The 25,461-nt window shown below is 39.9% G+C and overlaps 1 protein-coding gene across 3 annotated transcripts in view; it reads right to left on the bottom strand.

The window, feature by feature from the left end:
• TBPL1 (TATA-box binding protein like 1) overlaps nucleotides 1-25,235 on the bottom strand; it is a 35,989-nt gene extending 10,754 nt beyond the window's left edge. The window contains exons 1-2 of one of the 3 annotated variants that reach the window (XM_030316387.2): nucleotides 24,954-25,235; nucleotides 19,092-19,175 (exon numbers count right to left, since the gene is read on the bottom strand). The gene's annotated coding sequence lies outside the window, so the exon portion shown is untranslated. Of the gene's footprint in view, nucleotides 1-19,091; nucleotides 19,176-24,796; nucleotides 24,861-24,953 lie in introns of those variants that run through there. The other 2 variants (XM_030316386.1, XM_030316388.1) reach the window with 2 other exon arrangements.
• Nucleotides 25,236-25,461: the final 226 nt, after the last annotated feature.

Here is a 25,461-nt window from a genome sequence, read left to right as displayed (position 1 = left end):
TTTACGTACAAGGGATGGGGCAGGAGTAGCAGTGCATATACAAGTAGACGGATTACTAAAGAGGATGGAGGCGGTTTTATCAACACTGATCTTAAACAGCAGGATCAATATCCTGACTCACCACACACCAGGTACGAGAACCTGAAAAAGGTATGCAATCTATCTGTGCCTCGGTTTTCTCATTTGTGGCATGGCATATAGTGTCCTACTAGAACGTGTTGTGGGGATTATACAGAGTGTATAAAAAGTACTTAGCATACATATTTGGCAATAATAACACAAAAATGACAGTTAATATGGATAAAATAATCAATAAGCAGAGATCTCTTACTACCATTTCCCATGATTATATTATAGCCCAGATGCTGAGCCATATAGACCTCACCAGGTTTTCTGTTTTCCTGTAAAAACTATGAAATAACTGAGGTAAAGAGGCTCTTAGCTGCATACCCCAACATCCGTTCCACCCTTCCTGCACAGTGAACAGAACCCAGGTGTCTGGGAGAAATAAAATACTATCCATACTTTCAAGGCTCCCCGGGAACAGGTAGAGCCAAGGGGCCACACGATCCTGTCACGATTAACGAAATGTAAAATGAAATGCTTTTGTATCTTTTGCGAAGAAAAGATTGCTTAGAGTGACCAGACTGAGCCAGCCAAGACCCCTTTTGCCTTCCTACCCTTCTTCACTTTTATTGCCTGGACTTTAGATGTAAGAATTGGGAGCTCAAGTAGCCATCTGATCATGAGACTATGAGATAAGGGCAGTGGAACAGTAAGACAGAGCAAGCCCGAGTCCCTAATCCAATGGAATTCCTTATTACCCCTGTACTTCCTAATTCCAGACTTGATGAAGGTGGGAGAAAAATCAATTTCCATCTCAAGGCCCTCACCTGCTGAATTTCTGTCATGTGCAGCCAAGCCTAATCCTAATGGATGCACATCCCAAGAGACAGGCTACAGAAAGCACTACTTAAAAAGAAACTCGTATGAAGAAACTGTCAAATCTACTGTTTCACACAGATTTTGTTTTTTACATTAAAACAAGTTAAAACAAATTAAGGCGAGAATACCAGGACAATATGTAGGGTAAAAATAAGTCAAGAAAGTAGGTATAAAGCAAATCTCGGTGACTGCAAAGAAGACTTGAAATTAATACAATTGTGCCTGTACTTTAGTAACTTAAACTCTAAAAATGAGATCACAGGCGCAGTTCATCCTAAGTTACTCAATGTTCATATTTTAGATGAATAGAACCTGGCAAGCAGCCTCAGAAAACACTATTGCTTTAATACGTTTTAAATCAAGGACAGAATATGGAGTCAGTACTTAAAAAAGAATCAGGCGGGGCGCCTGGGTGGCTCAGTCGGTTAAGCGGCCCACTTCGGCTCAGGTCATGATCTCGCGGTCCGTTAGTTCGAGCCCCGCGTCGGGCTCTGTGCTGACAGCTCAGAGCCTGGAGCCTGTTTCAGATTCTGTGTCTCCCTCTCTCTGCCCCTCCCCCGTTCATGCTCTGTCTCTCTCTGTCTCAAAAATAAATAAATGTTAAAAAAAAAAAATATTAAAAAAAAAAGAGTGAGGCATCCTACACGAAAGACTCCACATTTCTGAAGCATTACAAACAAACAAAAAACCCACTTGCAGTCAATTTAGCTATCTTGTAAAACAAGAAAGCAGTGCTGGATATTAACAAAGATTCATCCCACAGCTAACATCATACTCAATGGTGAAAAGCTGAAAGCTTTTCCTCGGAGATCCGGAACAAGTCAAGGATGCCCACTCTCACCACTTGCATTCAGCACAATATTGGAAATCCTAGCCAGAACAGTTAGGCAAGAAAAAGACAATGCATCCAAATTGGAAAGGGAAAAAGTAAAATTGTCACTTTTTGTGGATGGCATGATTTTATATATAGAAAACCCTAAAGACTCCACCAAAAACACTTTTATAACTAATAAATGAATTCAGGAAAAGCTGCAAAGTACAAAATCAATATATAAAATCTGTTCTGTTTCTATATACTAACAACAAACTATCAGAAAGAGAAATTTTAAAAACTCAATTTATAATTGCATCAAAAAGAACAAAATACCTAGGAATAAATTTAAACAAGGAGATGAAAGACCTGTACACTGAAAACTGTAAGACACTGATGAAAGAAAATGAAAAACAAGTAAATGTATATTACATGCTCATCGACTGAAAGAATTAATAGTTAAAATGTCCATACCACTCAAAGCAATCTAGAGATTCAATGCGATCCCTATCAAAATCCCAATGGTATTCTCACAGAAATAGAACGAACAATCCGAAAATTTGTATGGAACCACACAAGCAATCTTGAGAAAGAACAAAGCTGGACTCCGATTTCAAACTATATTACAAAGCTATAGTAATAGAGATCAGAACAGAATAGAGAGCTCAAAATAAACCCATGCACGTTCAGTCAACCGATGTATGAATAAGGAGGCAAGCACACACAATGGTGAACAGACAGTCTCTTCAAGAAGTGGTGCTGAGAAAGCCGGGCAGCCACATTCAAAAGAATAAAACTACACTCCTATCTTGCACCACACGTAAAAATAACACAAAATGGATTAAAGACTTGAATGTAAAACCTGGAACTATAAAACTAGAAGAAAACGGGTGGTAAGCTCCATGATACCACCAGTCTTCGCACTGAATTTCTGGATCCAACTTTAAAAGCAAAGGCAACAAAAGCAAAAACAAGCGAGCGATACATCAAACTAAAAAGCTTCTGCACAGCAAACAACATGAAAGGCAGCCTACTGAATGCGAGAAAATTGCTGCAAATCATATACTCAGTAAGATGTAAATATCCAGAAAATAAAAAGAACTCTTATAACTCAATAGCAAAAACAACGAACAATCTGATTAAAAAATGGGTAGAGGAACTGAAGAGACATTTTCCCAAAGAAGGCATACAGATAGCCAACAGGCACATGAAAAGATACTCAATCAACATCGCTAATCATCAGGGAAAAGCAAATCAAAACCACAACGAGAGATCACTGCACATGTGTTAGAATGGTTGTTAACAAAAAGACACACAATAACAGGCGCTGGTGAGGATGTGGAGAGAAGGGAAAGCTTGTTCACTGTTGGTGGGAATGTAAACTGGTGCAGCTACTGTGGAAAACAGTATGGAGGTTCCTCAAAAAATTAAAAACGATCCAACAATTCCACTTTTGGACAGTCATCTGAAGAAAGGGGAAACATTAATTTGAAAAGATATATGCACCCCTACATTCATCACAGTATTATTTACAATAGCCAAGCTATGGAAGTAACCTAAATGTCCACTGATGGGTGAATGGATAAAAAAAGATGTGGTATATATACAAAATGGAATACTTCTCGGCCATAAAAAAGAAAACAAATATAAACGACTTAAGCATTCGATCCAAGAAATCAAGTATAGGACAAATATAAATGACTTCAGCATTCGATCCAAGAAATCAAGTAAATGACAACCACAAAATAGAAGGAAGAAAATGGTAAATGAAAGTAGAAATAATATACTAAAAAGCAAACATGGTAAAAATAAAAGAAAAATTCAACTCCAAGTTTTGAAATGTAAAAGATTCCAATAGTTTTTTCATATAGGAATATTAAAAAGTTAATTTCTTCAATTTTTTTGTATAGTATAGAAAAACAACATAAATATTAGAATCTTTGTACAGTATAGAAAATAACATATATTAGAGAAAAACAACATATATACGAAAAGCACAGTTAACTCTATTTTGATTTAAATAGAATTATCAATGACTTTCTCACTGCACAGGGCCTAACATTAAGGCATGGTTTAATCAGGTGTTTCGTCCTGTGCTCCAAGTATGCCTACTATGAGTTGTCAAATATTTCCTCCTAATAAAAAGCAGAATTCAAAACTGCCCCTGCCCTACCTTCAGGAACTATCATATTTCTAGCTTCTTATTAAGTCCATTACAGTTGTGGCCAAAAGCACAAACTTCCAGTTATAAAACCAGTAAGTCCTGGAGAGATAATGTACAGCTTGGCGACTAGAGTTATTACTACCATATGGTATATTTGAAAGCTAAGAGAGTAGATCTCATCACAAGAAAATAAATGTGTAACTATGTGTGGTGACAGATGCTAATGACATAGTGTGGTGGTTATTTTGCAATTCATATATATATATATATATATATATATACATATATATATACACACACACACATATATATACACATATACACACCTATATACATATATATATTTTTTATATCATTAAGTTGTATACCTGAAACATATTATATGTCAATTGTATCTCAATAAAAACTTTTAAATAGTCTTAGAAAAAATTCCTCATAGAGGCTGAAGCAGCTTCTTCCTCACTCAATGATTTTATGGATAAGAACACATTGTGTGTTTTAGGTTCTCTGACTTTTCAGTGGTATGTTCAAAAACATTACTTCAGTAACCCTCACAAACTGCAACCTTAAAGCATTACTTGGAAAACACCGCCACCTCCTGGCTTTTAAGACAAATTGCATCAAAGACTACAGGTGATAGCGTGGGTTTGGTTCTAGACCACCATGATGAAGCGGGTAACTCAATAAAGCAAGTCAAATAAACGTTCTGGTTTCTCAGTGCATATAAGTCATGTTTACACCATACTATAGTCTATTAATTATACAACAGCATTATATCTAAAATCATCAACGTATAAACCTTATTTTAAAAGTACTTTATTGCTAAAAAATGTTAACCATCTGAGCTTTCAGCAAGTCAATCTTTTTGCTGGCGGAAAGGAAAAGGAGAACATGGAAGGTTCTGCCTCCATGTTGATGGCTGCTGACTGATCAGAATGAAGCAGTTGGGGTGAAGATTGGGGCGACTGCGGCAATTTCTTTAAGACAATAAAGTTTGCCACATGGATCGGATCTTCCTTTCATGAACGATTTCCCTATAGTAGGTGATGCATTCCCTATAGTAGGTAGCCACTGTGGAACTTCTTTCAAAATTGAAGTCAGTCCTCTCAATCCATTAAACCTACTGCATTATCAGCTAAATTCATGTAATATTCTAAATCCTCTGTTGGTCACTTCAACAATCTTCACGGCATCTTCACCAAGAGTAGACTCCATCTCAGGAAACCACCTTCTTGGCTCTTCCCTAAGAAGCGACTCGTCAGCCATTCAAGATCGACCATGAGATTGCAGCAATTCAGTCCCATCTTCAGGCTCCACTTCTTTTTAATTTTTTTTTAATGTTTATTTATTTTTGAGACAGAGAGAGACAGAGCATGAATGGGGGGAGGGTCAGAGAGAGAGGGAGACACAGAATCGGAAGCAGGCTCCAGGCTCTGAGCTGTCAGCACAGAGCCCGACGCGGGGCTTGAACTTGTGAACCACGAGATCATGACCTGAGCCGAAGTCGGACACTTAAGCGACTGAGCCACCCAGGCGCCCCCAGGCTCCACTTCTAATTCTAGTTCTCCTGCTGTTTCCACCACACCTGCAGTTACTTCCTCCACTTTAGTACTGAGCCCCTTAAAGTCATCCATGATGACTGAAACCAACTTCTACCAAACTCCTCTTAATGTTGATACTGTGACCTCTTCCCATGAATCATGAATGTTCTTAATGGCATCTAGAATGGTGAATCCTTTACACAAGGTTTTCAATGTACTTTTTCCAGATCCATCAGAGGAATCACTATCTGGGGCAGTTCTATAGCCTTATGGAAATGTATTTCTTAAACAATAAGACTTGCAAGTTGAACTGACTCCTTGATCCATGGGCTACAGAACGGATGTTGTGGTAGCAGGCATAAAACGACATTAATTTCATTGCACATCTCCACCAGAGCTCTTGGGTAACCAGGCGCACTGTCAATGAGCAGTAATATTTTGAAAAGAATCTTTTTTTCTGAGCAGTAGGTCTCAACAGTGGGCTTAAAACATTCATAAACCATGTTGCAAATAGATGTGCTTTCACCCAAACTTTATTGTTCCATTTATAGAGCACAGGCAGAGTAGATTCTCTTAAAGGTCCTAGGATTTTTGGGATAGTACATGAGCACTGGCTTCAACTGAAAGTCACCAGCAATATCAGCCCCCAACAGGAGAGCCAGTCTATCCTTCGAAGCCAGCACTGACTTCTCTCTAGCTATGAAATCCTTAAACAGCATTTCATTGCAATCAAAAGCTATTTTGTGTATATTTAAAATCTGTTGTTTAATGTAACCACCTTCCTTATCTTAGCTAGATCTTCTGGATAACGTGCTTCAGCTTCTACATCACCGCTTGCTGCTTCACCCTGCTTTTAGGTCATGGAAATGGCTTCTTTCCTTAAATGCACCAACCTCTGTGAGCTTCAAACTTTCTTCTCCGGCTTCCTCATCTTTCTCAGCCTTCACAGAATTGAAGAGAGTTAGGGCCTTGCTCTGGATCAGGCTTTGGCTTAAGGGAATGTCGGGGCTGGTATGACCTTCTATCCAGACCACTACAATTTTCTCTGTATCAGCAATACAGTTGTTTTACTTTCGTACCATTAGTGTGTTTACTGGAGTAGCAGTCTTAATTTCCTTCAAGAACGTTTCCTTTGCGGTCACAACTTGACTAACTGGCACAAGAGACCTAGCTTTTGGCCTACTGCAGCTTTTGACACTCACGACGCGTAATCGTATCTGGCTTTTGATTTCAAGGGAGTGTAATTCTTCCTTTCACTTGAACACTTAGAGGTCATCAGAGGGCTGCAAACTGACCTAATTTCAATACTGTTGTGTTTCAGGGCACGGGGGGGGGGGGGGGGGGGCGAGGAGACAGACAGGGGGACGACCAGTTGGTGGAGCAGACACACCCGATACGTCTCAAGTCTGTCACCTTAAACGGGAGCATTTCGCGGGGCCCCAAAACAACTACAGAGTAACAGCAAAGATCACTGATCACCATAACAAACACAGTAATAATGAGTAAGTATGAAACACCGAGGGAATCATCTAACTGTTGGAAAGATGGTGCCAACAGATTTGCTTGGTGCAAGGTTGTCACAAACCTCCGGTCTGCCAAAAACGCGGTATCTGTGGAGCGCATTAAGACCAGTAATAGCTCTAGTACATTTTATACTTTCCACACCAGGAAAGATATTGAAACTGAAAGGCCACAAAAAACACTCTTCGTAAAAACAAGGCAAAAATACCCCCAAAACCTAATAAAAGGCCAGAAGAACAAAACGAAATAAACAGAGCACAGAAAAATAACATCTTAGCTACTCCGAGGATATTCAAGTTGCATCTGAGGACACCGGGAGAGCGGCCTCCAACGCTTTAACCACAAGATCACCCTCCATGATTTGAGAAATGGCAAAAGTAGGGGAAGACTGGATTTAGACCCATTTGCACACAACATGAACCCTCACGGTCTCCTGGAGATTGCTCTTTTCTACAGGTGAGGCATGCCATCCAAAGTAACCTCATATTCTTCATAAAGCTCTCAAAATAGCACATCAGGACACAGACGTTGTGTCCTGACTCCAACAGACGACTTGACAGTCCCTCAGCACACGCCTGTAACCCAGCTAACGTTGTGCCTTTGAAAAAGCCAACGTTCTTTCACATCTGTTGCATGGGACAGGAGAAACCTTACTTCTTCCCTTTCTCGTCTGGAAACTGGCGGTATCACCGCAACCCCCCACCAAGGTGCTGTGAAGGATTAAGTACGGTTATCTATGTCCATACAGCACACAGCATGCATTAATTAAATGACAGCTATTACCGCTTGATGGATTCACAGGTAGTTGAATTTTATAACCAAATAGTATTATTTCATGAACCGATGCAAACCTTGAGAAGCCATATTAACAGAGAGAAAAAAATGGGAGATCGCCGCAGATTAGGCAGGGGTCAGCAAATTATACAATGGGCCAGTGGCCATTTTGTAAAAAAAGTTTTATTGGAACATGCCATGCTCCAGTGTTACCTAATGACCACGTGGCACAACTGAGCAGCTATGACAAAAACCAGATGACCCACAAGTCTAAAATAGTTACCATCCGGTCTTTAAGGAAAAAAAAAAGTCTGTTAATTCCTGGGGCTGGCCCAATTAGGCTGTATCAATAAAATAAAATGCAACACTGATAAATTTTAAAGCCTACTTTTTTTTTTTTTTTTTTTTTGAGACAGAAAGAGACAGAACATGAACGGAGGAGGGTCAGAGAGAGGGAGACACAGAATCTGAAGCAGACACCAGGCTCCGAGCTGTCAGCACAGAGCCTGACGCGGGGCTCGAACTCATGGACTGTGAGATCATGACCTGAGCTGAAGTCGGATGCTTAACCGACTGAGCCACCCAGGCCCCCCACCTACATTTTTATTAAAATACATAAAATATGTTTGTCATGGTCCTTGATTGAACACTGGTTTGAACAAACCAGTTGTAGGAAATATCTGAGGGACATCAGTATGGATCTGAGTGATACATATATTGGGGAGTTACTGTTCATTTCATTATGTGCAATGACAGACTAGTTACATAGACCAATATGCTTATTTTTTAGAGACACTACCAAAATATTCAGGGAGGCATGTCGTGTTTATAATTTACGTTAAAATGCAAGTGTTGTTCATTATCTGAACTCAGTAACAAATAGATCTGGATAAAGTTTCAGATGACTCCCTAGATGCTGGAATCCTGCTACAGGAACCAAACAAATTTGGACAATCTATTCTGGGATACAGAATAGACATGGACAGTAAACATAATTGTATTTTAGGACCAAAAAAAATGTCACGTTACTGTTGCATGTCTTAACAATTGTTAAATGTACGTGATAGACATACGGATGGGTATTCATTATACTATTCTCCCTTTAATTCTCTCTGAAAATTTCCATAATAATTTTTTTAATGTTTATTTGTCTTTGAGAGAGAGAGGCAGAGTACGAGCATGGGAGGGACAGAGAGAGAGGGACACACAGAATCCGAAGGAGGCTCCAGGCTGTCAGCACGGAGCCTGATGTGGGACTCGAACCCAGGTCAGATCATGAGCTGAGCCGAAGTTCGATGCTTAACCGACTGAGCCAGCCAGGTGCCTCTCCACAATAATTTTAAAAAGTGTTTAAGAAAAGACTTTACTTCACACTAGGCCATACTAAGACAACATGAAGTTGTGATTATATTACTTAAAAAACAAACAGAACCTAGGCTAGATAGGAGCACCTACAACAAAGGAGCGCCTATAGCCTTTTTTGCTACCAAAATATCTCAATATCCAAACATTGTCATTTAAAGAGGGCAATGATAACCAGATATCCAGAGGGAAGTAGGATGGTATGAGATATAAAAATAGTGTGTGAGGGAAGTCTCAGGACATTTAGCGCAGGAAAGAAAAGATAGCAGTTGTTCTCAAATATCTGAATAAAAAGGAAACTGACAGAACCAGTTAAAGTCACATGGAAGCAGATCTCATGAAGCCACACCGATAAACAAATACCACTGCAAAGCAGGGGACTCCACAGAAGAGAAGTGTCACAAAAGGAGGCGGGGGGGGGGGAGGGGGGGAAGGTGTGGCTAGAGAATTAACCAACAGTTAAGAATGTTATAGAATGAGTCTTCGATTGAGTATGAGACTAGATGGTTTCTAAGGTCCCACCTAATTCTCAAATCCCAGATTCCAACATCTTAGATGAAGGCAGGCTACTGACAAACTAGGCATTATACACTAAATTTTTATTTCAGTTCTAGAGCTACTGTGTCAGTTTAGTTAAATTAACATCCCAATTCTCAACTTCCCACTTTGCCTTCAACATGCGTGTATGTTCAAAGGGGCAGCGGAGGGAGAAGACTGGCAGCACTACAGGGCAACAGCACAGGCACATGGACGAAGCTGCAAACCTTGAACCCGTGTGGCAGGGTGACATTCTACCATTCTGTCACCTGGTGCACTTCCGGGACCCATCTTTAGGGCTGGCATTTTTGCATTCTAGCCACAGAAAGAAAATTTTACTAACAGGACGCCTGGCCTAAAAAAAACCCTTGTACTTTCCAAAGGAAAAGCTTATATATTATGCCATCCATATTACATAAAACATTCAACAAGTAAGTATTTAAGTATAAAGCAAAAAGTACTTGATACACAAACCATGATTACATTGAGTTAAACAGAAAGTTAAAGTATCTTCATTACTTTTGCCTCCACCTATGACTTAATCTAAATAACAATCCTGAAGACCAGCAAGCTGGTAGCATTCATGTAAATACCTTGCACCAAAATGAACTGTTACGATTTTTTTGAATCTGTATTAAGAAAACTACAAAAATACTGTTTTTATGGAAATTAATTAACAAGTGGTGGGTTGCCAGCAACTATTTAAAAAAAATAGTAAGGAAAATTTTTATGTTTCAGTCAGTAAAAATATTTGTGATGGTGCCTAAAAAATAATGGAGGAAAATTTAATTTAACTTGATGATTTTCTGAATGTGTACTTAATGAAAGGCAAATCAATGGTTTACACTCAAAGAAAAAGTTCCAGTTAAAACAAAACAAAGTATTTTTGCAATTTAAGAATAATCTAATATCTACCTCATATTAATAATGTTTCAATAGTAGCCCACTTAAGAATTTCACTATTTCATCATGTACTAAAATCTATCTATAAAATAAGAGAACTTGGGGGTGCCTGGGTGGCTCAGTTGGTTAAGTGTCTGACTCTTGATTTCAGCTCAGGTCACGATCTAAGGTTTTGAGATCAAGCCCCGGGTTGGGCTCCACGCTGAGCATGGAGCTTGCTTAAGATTCTCTCTCTCCCTCTGCCCCTCCCCAGTGCTTGAGCAGAGGCTCTCTTTCTCTCTCTCAGAAATAAAATAAGAGAACTTGGATCCTAGTGGAAGCTTTGTGAAAGTGGGCTGGCTCTGAACGTTCCTACACTTATTTGCAAAATGCATACACCATTTACTCATCACATGATTTGTTTTGAGAAATTAATGAACACCTCCCAAATCATAATGTGCCCAATTAATGCCATATTAGTCAATGCTAACATCAACTAATGTATTACTGTGGATAACAAGAAAATAAGTATATTTTACTGAATATAACTTGAAATTTGTGGATTCAAACTCAAAAGATGAGAAATTGAGTGTACCAATTCCTTATGAAGAACAAAATTTACTTTGGATAGCTTTCTTAGTATTTCAAATAAATGGCCTTAATGCAGGATTTTAAGGAAGATACCACGTCATTTTCCAATCACATACAAAATACTCAAAGAAAAACAAGTCCCACCACAGTTATAATTACTAAGGTCCCCCCTCCCCCATGCTCAAAAAGGCACATGTTTTTAGGCTGCTGAATCCTTACATTTATCTGCATATTAAACAAGACTGAGATCACATGTATATTCTGTCATAGCTCGCCAACAAAGTATTCTGAAAAGGTCTTTGACAATCTGAGATACAAGAAAAACCAATAGTGAATTAACTGGTGAGGGTGAAATTCCTTGAATACTGATAAGAGTGCACTTTTAAAATACTACCAGTTGTATTTATTCTGTTAACTGTCTCCGATTCTTTGTTCATTTTCCTTCTGAGATTTCTTACTGCTTTGTACAAGCTCTTATATGTTAAAGAATATTAATCTTTTGCCGGCTTATGCTATTCCTTCGCTAAAATTCTTCACCTGTCTCACTCCTATTTGTTCTATAGCTCAGCATCCCCTTCATTCAATCAATTCTGTAGAAATGAATTGGAAATCTAAGCATTAGGCCTCATGCTGGGGGGGCGGGGGGGGGGTTGGGATCCAGCCCTGAGCAAGACCTGGTAGAGGGAATGCAGGTGTTCTCAGCTCTAAGGTGAGTTAAGAGTACAAACTATTCAGACCTGAAGAAGGGCCAGCACAGCTCAAGTGGAAAGAGTGGCGCAAGACCAGGCTGGAGATGCACGGAGGGGTCATGCCTTCCAGACTACGTTAAGGATTTTCACATTCTCACATTCATCCCAAGAGCAATGAACTAAAAGAGAAGCAAGAAATGACATGAAGTATTTGCTTTTTAAAAATATATCCCCGGCACTTCTGTAATGGAAGAATGGACTGGATGATAAGAACGGGCAGGAAACTCAGTCAGGGTCCAGTGCAGCAGTCCTGGTGAGAGAGGGAAGCAGTGGAGACAGGGTGGATGAAGATGCAAAGAAGTAGACAGAAGAGTGACATTTCTAGGAGATGACTGAACACAGCTTTGTGGCTGATACAGAAAGAGGAAAAGGGGGTGGAGGATGACTCCAGGTTTGTTGCCTAACATACTATTTACAGAAACACTGGAAGGAGAGCAGGCTGCAGAGCAGACAGGACAAGGAGCGATGGTGAGGATTCTGTTTGGGGAATGCTGAGTTGAAGGAACTTAGAAGACATCCATAGGGAGGTACAGAGCAGACAATTAGGTAAGAGTCCATCACTCAGGACAGGTCCAGATTAGAGGTAAAAATCTGAAAACCCGAGTAGAGAAGGTAATTAAAACCACGATGGATAAAATAAGAAGTCAAAGGAACTGAGACATCCGATCCCTAAGACTGAGCCAGGGTGTCCCTATTCTGAGTCCCAGTACCATGTTGCTATGCAAACCACTATCACAGGATTTCCCCACACTATAGTAAAATTTCGTATTTATTTATGTCTCCCTGGTAGACAATAAACTCCTCAAGCACATAATCAAATCTTACTTATTTTTACACCCAAACCTTAGCATAGTTCCCAAGACACTAAACACATTCAATAAAATGTCTGGAAGAGCTTAACTGTTAGCTTGAGATTAAAAAGCAGTACACACACACACACGTTTCAGAGCTCAGACTCTGGAATAGATCACTTGGGTTAAATCAAGACCCTACCATTTATTTATCAGCTGTGTGACCCTAGGTAAGTTATTTAATGCCTTTGTGCCTAAATGTCCTCATCTATTAAATAAGGCAGGTAATAGGACCTATCCTGGAGTGTTGCAAAAATTGAAATTTCATGCAAAACACAGTGCAGTACTAACAGTTGGTAAGCATTCAAACTTAGCCATTCTCGTTGCTATTATTATCTCCTTTCTTTATCTCCATGAATAGAGAAGTGTTCAAAACTGGAAAGGATTTCCAGTTATCTGCTGTGGTCCTCAAGCTTTGGAAAACAAAAACAAAAACAAATCATGTTCTTTCAAGTCTAAAAGCAAGGGGTAGAGGGGCACCGGGGTGGTTCAGTGAGCTGAGCATCAGGCTCTTGATTTCAGCTCAGGTCATGAGCTCAGGGTCATGGAATTGAGCCCCATGTCAGGCTCCTCTGCCCCTCTCCTCTGCTTTCTCTCTCTTAAAAAAAAAAAAAAGTGGGGTTGGGGGTGCTTGGGTGGCTCAGTCGGTTAAGTGTCTGACTCTTAATTTCAGCCTAGATCATGATCTTGTGGTTTGTGAGCTGGAGCCTCAAGTCAGGCTCTGCACTGACAGTGCAGAGCCTGCTTGGGATCCTCTCTCTCTCTCCCTCTTTCTCTGCCCCTCCCCTACTCTGGATTTCTCTCTCTCTCTCTCTTTCTCTGTCTCTTCCCTCTCTCTCAAAATAAATAAACTCTAAAAAAGACAAAGAATAAAAGGAAAAAAAAAAAAGAAAAAAGCAAGTGGAAAAATAAAGAATATAATTTTGATGTGTCTGTTTAGTATTATAAAAAAAATAGATTTAACAGTGATTTTTTTAAAAAATCCCCAATAATAAAACCATTTCAAACCAAGTGCTTATCATGCAGAGTTTTTTTTTTTGGGGGGGGGGTTGGGGTTAGGGGAGAAGGGGAACAAGGAGAGAGAGGGAAAAAGAATCTGACCAAGTCTATTACATACTGCAAGATATATATTTTGCTTTTACTTAGCTAGGTACCTGCAAACACAGGAAAATTAGAGGTACAACAGATTTGGAAACTAAACTGCAACAAAACCGTGTATCATGTTCATCTCGCTTAAAGTGTAAATCTACTGTGTTATTTCAAGTGTATGGCATAGGTTTTCTCCCCAGTCTTATATGTCGTATTCTCCCATATTGTGAGCCATCATTTCAAAAACTAGTTACGTCTGTCACTTTATAGAGAATCTTGATATTTGCCCTAACTTACTCATAAGAAACCACACATTTTTTGAAACTAATTAAGCCACTAATAAGCTAATAAAACCACATAATTTTAAAAAGATTATCATTTTCTTGGTAGTATAAATACTAACTCCCTAGGTGGCTAGTAAGCTGAACAACCCCTCTTTCACCTGCTGGTTGGTGTCAGGGTTGACACCCATCAAGTTCAAAGTTCTCCGTATTCTGATTTTTATGTCAGGGATGTGAATGCAGGGTTCAAACGTGAATGCTGACAGCTCACCAAGAATTTAATCAAGAGAAAGCACCCCAAGGTAGAATACAACATGAGAAATTTTCTATTTTGATGGTTTCCTTTCAACTGCTTTTACAGGCTTACCCTTCGTATAAAATGTGTGCTCTTGTGTAGACAACCTGTTTAAGGTCTATGTCATGTATGAGTGCCATTTTAAGAAAAGGAAGGTAGAATTATGAAATAAATTAGCTAGTTGGAAAATAGTAATACAGAGTTGAAACTTTTCTAGGTAAAAGGCAGTTTTTACTATTTAGTAAAAAAGTAACATACTTAAATAAAAGCAAACAGGGTTACAGAATGAATATCTTTCCACATGTAAGCACCATTAAGAATGTCTTAATTTACTCAGAACTGTCAGATCTTTAATTGACTGAGGGCTGAGTCACGTTTTTTAAACTGGAAATTAAGGTCTGTGAGAAAGACAAAATATTTTAAAACAGCACAACAGTAAACTGAGTAATTAGATAACATACAAGTAAAAGAAAGTATTCTTACATAGAACATAAATCAAGAATGATAATGAAGTTTTCTGACTGCAACACTAGCTCTTAACTACTAAGTAAAAGATAAAACAAAATAACAACTACAAAAAGCCTCAACCCCCAGAGATATTGATTAACTAACCTTCATCGGGGGCCCCAATTTTTAAAAACATTTCCAAGTTGTTTCTAGTGGGCAGCCAGCTGAGAACCACTGGGCTGCAACACCACAACAGGTCATCAAAATAATGGAATTTCCCTTTCGGCAGGTCCTTAAAATGGACTCTATTCTCATATTAGGCCTGTTTATCATTAGAGAACATCAAGACTTCTGTAGTCTGTTTACCATGCATTGTTTCCTTAACTTGATTCATGCATGAAACTGTCACACTCTGCCCTGTGCCTCTGCATGGTATGAAATGTTTAGGAACGAGCGGCTCACTGCTGAATCTGATGTCACAGTTGAAACTCCCTCCTGATGGACCTCTCCAGAGCATAAAGCACGGGGCACTCCTGACTCTCAAAATTCTCCCTCACCACCCCTAGTTTTGGCTTCTGAGGCACCTTTCCCTAGGTTCTCCTCCCATCTCCAATACTTTTCTGCTCCGCAAATTGGAAGTTCCTCACTGAATCCCAGGACAGTTCCTGAAAAGCTCAACAATAGGTTCCAGAGGTGAGGAACCCCTGAAATCGTGCACACACAAATTTGGATGTGTACCTGAGGAGGCCATTTGTTTTTCATGTTCTCGATGAATTTAAGAGCCCTGAAGGTTATAAACCTTCTCTTCTATGAGCTTTCCAAGCTTCAACTGTTATCTCTGAGTTTATGACTCCTACATCAATCCTAACCTATCAGAGATCTGAATCCATTTTCTTCACTGGCTGTGCGGTATGTTCATTAACTTAAACCAACATATCCAAAATCAATTAATCCCCTCAGAAATACTTGTGGTCTCTTAATTCTTAATTTCAGTTGATGGAGCCACCCTCCAACACTCACTCAACACCTGAATCAGAAATTTCAGAATTGATCATCCTTCAGCTCTTCTCTTTCTCTTATACCCAGTTAACTTTCCACTTTGCTTCTTTTCTGCATCCGAAGCATCAACATTTTATTTTAGGCTTTCACATGTCCTTATGACCACGGCCTTCTAATGGAACTTTGCTTGCAGTATCCACAATCTACTCCATCCAACAAATAAGCTCTCTTCCTAACTGTGCCACACCCCTGCTTAAAGAAAAGTCTGGCTCTCTTGCACGGACACATGGAATCTAACTTGCTTGGCTTGGAATGCAGTGAGCTTCGAGCCTCCAATTTACCTTTTGTGACCTAATCTTCTTCCACTTCCAACACACCTTAACAAACTCAACTATTCACTATTTCTCCTCCAGCAGACCTTTTCTTAATTTTAAATTTGCCTAGGATGCCCTTTCCTCATTGCTTCACTAACAGACTCTTACTTGTGGTTAGACTCATTGAATCCACAACTGATACGAACCAAACACTGTAGCTGGACACTGGGAATACAGCTCAGAACAACGGTCAGAGAAGGAAACTTCACGGCAGCTGTATTCCGGTGGAAGAATCTGACAATGAACAGATAAGCAATTAAAATAATTAAGAAAATGTGATCTATGTTGTGAAGGGAATAAGAGGACACAGGAGAAACTCTAGGAGGAATGATGCAGGCAGGCCTCTTAAGTTCCTCAGAGACGAAAAATTATTCTTAACGTGCGATCTTGTAGGATAAGAAGGAACCAGTCACGAAACGCTAAGAGGAGCTCTCCGAGCAGAGGGTACCGCAGAGGTACCGTCTGCATGATAACCGTGTGCTATAGGCACCACACGCCTTGAAGAGAGCTGTTTAATATAAATGTGTAACCTTTAGAATTTGGCTTAGCTGGCACTTGGTCATCAACTCAACAAATAGTTGCTAAATTAGATGAATACTTCAAGAACAAGTGAAAAACCGAATTGTGGGGTTGGGGAGTAAGTAGGAAGGGCAGACATTTTTCACTGTAACAGGTAAGAATCTTGGTAGCCCCAAACCACTCAAGTTCTCTAACAGCATCTATTATGTCCCTTATTTAACTTACTGGTATGTTCTGCTTAGTGTTCACACACCTAACAAGTTATTATTGGTTTCAGTTTAGACCCCCAAATCCTGAAGGGCAACTGTGTTTCAGGAGCTTTTACAAATACAGAAGTATGTTTCTGATGTAAAGAAAGAATTATTTTAATTAAAACACCCATACAGATCCTTAACGTTTTTGATGTATATATTCCCTTTCCTTTCTCCTAAGGGTTACGTTCTCCATTTTAACCCCAGGAGTCCTATGAGCCCTAAACCATCCATACCCAAAGTTCATTCCATGGTAGCTGGTCACAGACCAGCCAACAGGTCAGCTGCTTCCAGCCTACCAGTCGCGCGATTAAATGAATATGATAATAAAGCCATCATTCCACTCTTTACAAAGTAAGAGTGAGGATGTAACACAAGACGAATTAAGAATGTAGCTTCAGACATTTGAAACTCTTCCAATTTAATCGGCCCCAAACAAAAAGCCTAGAAAGAGTAAATGAAAAGGCACACATTCTTAATAGACACACATTCTTAATAGACACACAAATTAAACAATTATCCAAGTGGTACTGTACTATGCACTGAAGGAGAATTTTCAAGATCACTGGCCAGCCAAAGGTTTTCTCAGCTTTACTAACCTAAGGATTCACACTAGCAGTATGCTGCTGAGATGATAAAAGAGTTATTCGCATGGCTGTTCGTCAGTCATAAACTGTTCAGCTGTGTCACATACCTTAACTGCCACCATCACCAAAAAAGGAGGAAAGAACTGGGTTAAGAAATCTAGTGTACCTTTGAGATTAGCATACCAACGTTGTGCTGAGGCAGGTCTCATGAACTGGTGACTATGCCTTCAAGAAGGCTGTACCATCCACATCTACCCTAACCTGCCCCCAGCAGAGATTCTGGGATATATATGGTCAAGCCGTGCAATTAAAGGATGCTCATCACAACTTCACCGGGTGACACATGCATACGAATAACTGGAGACAGCCAAGAAGCTCACTGTAGCCATCAGCTGGTAAGGAAAAGAAAAGGCTCTGTACCTTGAAAGAGGCTCTGCAGCAATTTACAAGGACTGGGGTGGTTCTTATTCCACAGAAGGTTCAGGTTTACCAGGAACGTTAGCTGAGGTTCAAACAACGATGGGTTCTATAAATGGTGACCGTAGTCAAAAACCAAATTCCCATCTTCGTATTTGTGCTTTTAGACTACACATTAGCTTTATTATCTTTATATCTCAAGGTCAGCAACACCTGTCCCTGAAAAAGTGTGGTGGAAAGAACACTAGGGAACATTTAACCATGTGTCAGTCAGACCTTTATTTCAAAACGGGCTTTTATTCTGGACAATATTAACACCTTGGAGACCTGTTTTCGTAAAAATCTCCCACTATAGTCCTTAGAATATCTAAAAGGATATATGGAGGTGTGTATGTATAAACTATATATCTATATCTCTATAGATATATCTATGGATATATATCTATGGATATAGATATCTACAGAGATATATATAGATACATATGGATATAGATATCAGTGAAATAGCCATGATCGTTTCTTTGCTTATCTCAATATTTTTCAGATCCAGAATCCATGATGGCTATAGGAATAATGTTAACAATATTATATCAATACTATATCAATCTAGTCAACGAAATGACTACTCAACTAAATCAAGAACACAACTAAAACTTCCCTCTCTTTAAACAGGAAAACAAAAGCCACAATCTCTACATACAAGCATATACGCCAATCTTCTTAGGGGAGAAATAGTATAAAACCACTTAAACAACAGCACAAGATTGGAGGGTTATAAAACTCCGACTCCTGTACATTTAAAGCAAAACATATTTTTAATAGCACGTTTCATATCACTTCTGTAATATACCTTTATGAAAACATTATTTCAACAAAAAACCAAGACCTGATGTCAGCCAAACAGAAAAGAACATTTGCCAATTCACTGTATTTAAGCAGAACATTTATTTCTAGTCAGCAGTTTCAAATGTCCTTCTAACTAAACTAAAACATTTGTACTTTGCTTTAAAAAGTTAACCATTTTAATAACAGCCTAAACAAAACTACAATTATCAAGCTATTCCCCTGAGTTAGGTAAGCCTCGGTATCTGGTGTTAGCCTTACCATAAACAAATAATTTTCCAGTTCTATGCGTGTCATCCTTGAGTCACTTGAATTACTGGAGCAGAGCAGCAGTCTCAGCTACTTCTAAAATTACAAGAAAGCTACAATGTAGGACATTTATAGTGATAACAGAAAACACAAGTTAAATGGCCTGACAAAGACACCAACAAGTTTCAAGTTATCACCATTTAAGGTTATACAAGCAAAAATAGTATCCTCTAAGAAAGAGGAATTCTGCTAAATGAAACCATCAGGGTCTATTGCTTTTATTCAGAAGCACCATACAGCAAAACAGTGGTCAAGTCCACAGGGTAATAGCATTTCAATAGCTGCAACGTGGTGCCAGATCAGGCTTTGTTGGCCTTCCTTTCCCAAGAAACAGAGATGTCTCTTTTTACTTAGTCCATCTGCCGTAAGTGCTAACCAGATGCCTGTGTGATAATTCAAAATTAAGACAAAAGTGCTTCCCTCCCCCCAGAACCTAACAGCAGGGATGATTCCTAAGTCGGTAATCACACATCAAGAATTCCAGTGCTTAACAGAAAGCCTCCATATGAAGACACAAACTATATAGCTGGTTCACCTTTAATGTGCTGCCTAGTACCACTGCTGTCAGCATCAGGGAATATCTGTTCACCTAATTATGCTGAGCATTGTTCCAAATGCTTTTCACTTAATTCTCACAGCAGTCCTACAGGGTCGTACGGGATTAGTCCCATACTGTAGTTGAAACAACTGGGGAATCAAGGCAGTGAAATAAATTACTCAGGCCATATCATCAAAAGCAGCACGGCCACTGTATTGAACACAGACAGCCTGTATCCTGATTCCATACTGTTAAGTGCTATATTAAGACTAATCCTAAGAAAACAGTAAACTGATTTTGACTGAAATTGTTCTGCCTCACAATGAAATACCTGTATTTATCAACAAAAGAAGGCTCGCACCTGATTCTTTGGAACTATTTAATTAACAAAAACAAATTTTTACTTCTTTTAAAATTTTATGCGTTCTCATCGAGGGAGTTAAAAACCAAAAACAGGGGCGCCTGGGTGCCTCAGCCAGTTAAGCATCCAACTTCAGCTCAGGCCATGATCTCACAATCTGTGGGTTCAAGTCATGCATCAGGCTCTGTGCTGACAGCTCAGAGCCTGGAGCCTGCTTCCGATTCCGTTTCTCCCTCTCTCTCTTTCTGCCCCTTCCCTGCTCAAGCTCTGCTCTCTCTCGCTCGCTCAAAAATAAACAGACATAAAACAAAACAAAACAAAAAAACATACCACGGACCAATGTTTATAAGCAGATCTCTATGGTGCTAAATACAATTAAAACAGTAAGAGTCCTCATCCACACATGTCCTGACAAAAGCGTCCTCAGTACAACAATCTGATTTTCAGTACTCTTGCTTGATGAATGAATACCGCATGCTTGAAGTTGCCAGCCAAACTTTTGTGCTGTGTTGGTTTTTTTTTCGTGAAATTTTAAACAGTTTTCATTATTGATTCCTGCACGAAGGCCCATCCGACTGTCCCAGAACTCACTTTAGTGTGTTTAACATTAATGGGATCCTAGCAGCAGGTATCCCATACAAAACAAGCCATCGAAGCCAATTTTGAGTTTTATCACCAATCACAAGATAGACCAGATGAATATAACTTCTGATACAAACTGATTCTTTTTCACTAATGACCTATTTCTAGAATCTTGGTTTTTTCCACAACTACACAGACACACACACTCCGTATCTTTCTTCTTAATAAAAGGTTGTATCACAAAAGTCAAATTTGTATACGTAGCCTGGCAAGACCTCAAACACGCATATACTCTTTCACCCTTTCGAAATTTCCCTAGGTGGTATTCATGCGAGCAAATACTGGAGCTACTCAAGGCAGTAAATCATTATTTTTACTGTTTGAACTGGTTTAAAAAAAAAAAAAAAAAATCCCCAATCATGTTAGAGAAGTTTTGCGTCTAATTTGCAGCCAGTAAAACAAAAAAACAAAAAAAACCCAAAATAACTGAAATTGTAGGCATCAAGATTAGATTACTAATTAGATTAGATAATTAAAGGTTCCCCTCATCTACCAGATTACTCCTCCGAAGTCAAAGAAAATAAATATACCCTTTTATTAACATGTTAATCTTCAAAATATGTACACACACCTGCATGACATTAGCAGACATAGGATGGCAACTCATAGTCCTGATCCTCCAGAAAGGGTCCTAATTTTATCAGGCATGATGAAATCTGTACATCATAGCACCCGGGCAGTGTGTACAAGGGATTTAAAATACAATTTGTGTGTCGTGTTTCAGTATTCATGGTATGGTCCATTTCTCTGCTATCTACAAGAGCACAAAAAGCCCCTGAAAGAAACACCTTTCATCCAGCTTTACATACTCGATGCAGCATTAGGCATATAAAGGTGTAACAAATCTGAGTGTACGTTCAGGAAATCCTTATTTTTTAATTCAATGTCACAACACAGCTAAATTTTCAAAGCACTACAGGTCTTCAGTTAAACACACGGGGGAAACATTCTACTATGAATTCTTCTAAAATCAATTTAAATTTATTTTTCAAAGCAATAATATTTCATCACATGGTCAATGATGCAACGGAAGGAAATCAATCACCATATTCTTACCGGCTCCCTTTGCCTAAAAACAATGCTGACACCCATTCAACTAGATCATACAATATTTATTGTAAGTGATGTGCCACATCCATGATAAGAATACATTCTCCAATAACATTCGGTTTGCATATTTCATATGTATTTGCTCTACTTTAGAGCAAATTCTGCACATTCTACACACGTATATAGTAGTTCCCCTCATTTGTAGAGTATATTTCCAAGACCCCTAGCGGATGCCTGAAACTGCAGGTAATACCAAACCCCATATACACTATGTTTTTCTCTGTACATACATACCTAGGTTAAAGCGTAATTTCCTAAATAAGGCACAGTAAAGATTACAATAGTAATAAAACAGAACAATTATAACAATGTACTATAAGAAAAGTTATGTGAATGTGGTCTTTCATCAAAATATCTTATTGTACTATACTCGCCCTTCTTTTTGTGATGTGAGATGATAAAATGCATAGATGTTGAGATGAAATGAGGTGAATGATGTAGGCCCTATGACCTAATAACCTAATATTAAGCTACTACTGACATTCCGACCATACATCAGAAGGAAGGTTGTCTGCTTCCAGCCCCTGGCTGACCAGGGGGAACTGAACCCACAGGAAGTAAAACCACAGATAAAGAGGGGACTACTGTATATCCACAAAAGTTTTGATATAAAAATTATCCACATAAAGAAAAATTTGTGGGAATCACTTAAATTGTTCCCTCAAACTTGGCAAAATGTAATTTCAGTTAAATATTCAGATGCAAAATGATCAGAAAAGACTGATACTAAGAAGGTTTTCAGAATAAAAATTATGAAAATCTGAGGTTCAATTAAAAACACAGTGAGCTCTACAATACTTTTAACCTTTAAAAAAGTGACTGTGTCTATAATTATAGTACTACCACTTGAACTTGTAAAACACCTTTTAATTCTGAAAAGTGACAATATTTTTTACGTGCTTTATTTCAATACAGTCCCAGCATGAGGCTCTTAACCTGCTGTTCTGCACAAACAGAATGAATACATAACATCTGACATGACCACTTCAATTCTACAAATAAAGGGGAGGGATACAGAAGAAGGAAAATACAACAAAGTTAACATTAATGAAAAGGATATATAGCCCAAGGATGTATACCGAAAACTCCGTAAGAAGCAAACAATACAAATAGCCCAAAAAATCATTTGGACTGTTACATGATTAAATAAGGATAGGAACTAAAACAACACCAAACACTGGGAATGTTACAGTAGAGAGCAGGGAACACAGAAATTGGATTGCTACTAAAGGTGGAAGCTAGGGCCTGACCCCCACTCAAACACAGAACAGACAGGGAACCACAAACAGGTCTAGGTGAAGTATGTGATGGCAACCCTGTGATTGAGGGAATTCACTTAAGTCTCATGTGCACTATGGAAATCTTGGGACTCAACATCCAACAGCTTCAAGTGTGGTCCTCCCCCAGGATATCCTTCATAGAAGAAGAGCTTTATGAAAAGATTAAACAATCCTTGATTCATTAACCTAAAGGTGACAATCTTGGGTTTTTCCTCTTAGAATCTTAAAACGCAACTCTAAATCTCCCAATGTTTATACTTTCCATTAAAGATAACTGCCCACCTCTTTGCACATCCATGAAAGTCCTTTAACAAGAGATACTGAACCCCAACTCCATGAAAATGCCTGTGTTAAAAACGCTATTCTGGCTATAGTGAACCAATCAAGAGCACTTATTAGCAGACCATTAGTTTCTGATCTCGAAGGCAAAGAGTATGAAAAGAGGGGGCTGAGAATAAGGATGACACATTTTGCTTAAGACAAGCCAGCTTAGCCAAAAAAAAAAAAAAGCTTGAGACAAACAGAAGCTGTGGTTGACATAATTGCTTCTGTGATTTATCAGTTTTATTTTCATTGTTGTCCTCAACTTTATATAAAGAGCTTTATTCTCACTGGACATGAAGATGATATTCTCTTGAATATGTGGCCATTTCAGTATGCCATAGGGAAACCTCATTTACTGACCTGGAATGATTCGGGAAAGTATAAAACCACTAAATAGTGATGTAAAGCACAGAGATCATATAAGCTGACAAATATTTACCTGGAGGTATCAAACTGCAAATAATTCTTTAAACCAGATAGCGATAAAAGTCCCTTCTCCATTTGAATGGCCTGCCATTTTCTCAAACTTTAAAAGAGACAGCAGACTACGCTCCGACTGCTAAATCTTTTCCTTGTATTTCTATTTTTCAATTTTCTCAGGGATTCTGTAATTGGTTCTTCACACAAAAATCACACCAGGCTTGTTTCTCTCTCTTTTTTACCTTCAGCCAATTTTAAGGTACTGTTCTTAACCCTAAAATACAGAAGCCCACGCTGGTTAACTGCCAGTGTCGCTTTGCAACTGCAGGTGACAGACGCAGCCAGAGAGCTCACAGATGTGAACTGGCTGGCTGCAGTCTGAGTCTTATTGCAATGAGCACACTGACAGAGCCCGCAGATGCACACCGCGGCTGAAGGAGTCTTAAAAACCGTCATTCTCGATTAAATTACTTTTAGGGCTCTTACGGTCTATCATTAAGCGCTTATCCCAATTCTGATCCTCGCTTAGCTCTGCCCACAATTCATTTTATCTTCCTCAGTTCCGGACCCTTCATCAAACCTAATTTGGGTAATAATAATAATAATAATAATAATAAAGCGGGGCTGTTGGCATCGCCGGCACCAGTAACCGGGGAAGATGCTATTTGGTAGCATTCCCGCCGCGGCAGAGGCCGCTGGAAGTTTTCTGGGAAGCAATGGACCCCTAGCATCTTTGCACGATTCTTCTTCTCCAGGGTGAGGGCTTCACAGAAACGGATGGGGAATCTCCCTTCTGTCTTTCCCAGGGGTGGCTAACAGGAAAAATAAAACACCTCTTTTCTTCTGCTACACCCCGCTCGGTTAAGCTCGCAGGCAGGGACGCCCCGCCCCCCACGCCGTTATCCCTGATGAGCTCCCCAAATATCACCCGGTCCTCGTAAGAAGTAGACCCTCCCTCGGCCCCCGGACCAATTCCTCCCACCTTAGTTCCTCTCCTCGGGTCGTCCGCCCCCGCACACCCCACCAACCGTACGGCCCGGCTCGCACACGCCAGCCCCGGCGCCCAGATGCCCGGCACCCGGCGCTCAGGCCGCCCGGTCGCCCGCGCTCCCCCCGCCCAGGGTCGCCTACGGGGTTACCGTGGGAAGAGGGGGCGGCGGCAGAGAACGCGGCGGCAGCGCTGCTGCCGGTTACGTCGGACGCGGAGGATAAGCTGGAGGACAAGGATGATGATGAGGCGGGCGCGCTCCCCAGTCTCCATGGAACTCCCGCCCCGACCCGTTGCTAGGAGCCCCCGAGGCTCGAGCTCCGTCTTTCGTGCTTTGTTGTTCCGGGTACTGGGCGGCCGCTTCTTCCCCGCGACAATAAATAGACCAGACGCAGGGGGAACATAGAGACAGTGCGCGGGGGCTAGAGCGCCGCCGGACAGGGCGCCCCTGGGCTCCTCGCTAGCCACTCATTTCCGGCTCTCACTGCTCCCGTCACTTTCCCCCGCCCCTTTCCCCACTTTCCCTTCCTCCTTCCTAGTCCCCCAAGGTAGGCCCCTCCCGCTCTTGGGCTTGGCGACGTCCGGGTGTTGGGGGCAGGGACTGCTACTGGGCTAGACTTCTTTTGCTGGAGGACCGCCTAAAAAGGTTTTGAAAAGAT

This window comes from Lynx canadensis, chromosome B2, assembly GCF_007474595.2.
Source record: "Lynx canadensis isolate LIC74 chromosome B2, mLynCan4.pri.v2, whole genome shotgun sequence".
Lineage (NCBI taxonomy): Eukaryota > Metazoa > Chordata > Mammalia > Carnivora > Felidae > Lynx > Lynx canadensis.
The sequence above is the reverse complement of the archived record's forward strand: the minus strand, read 5'-3'. Positions and strand labels throughout refer to the sequence as shown.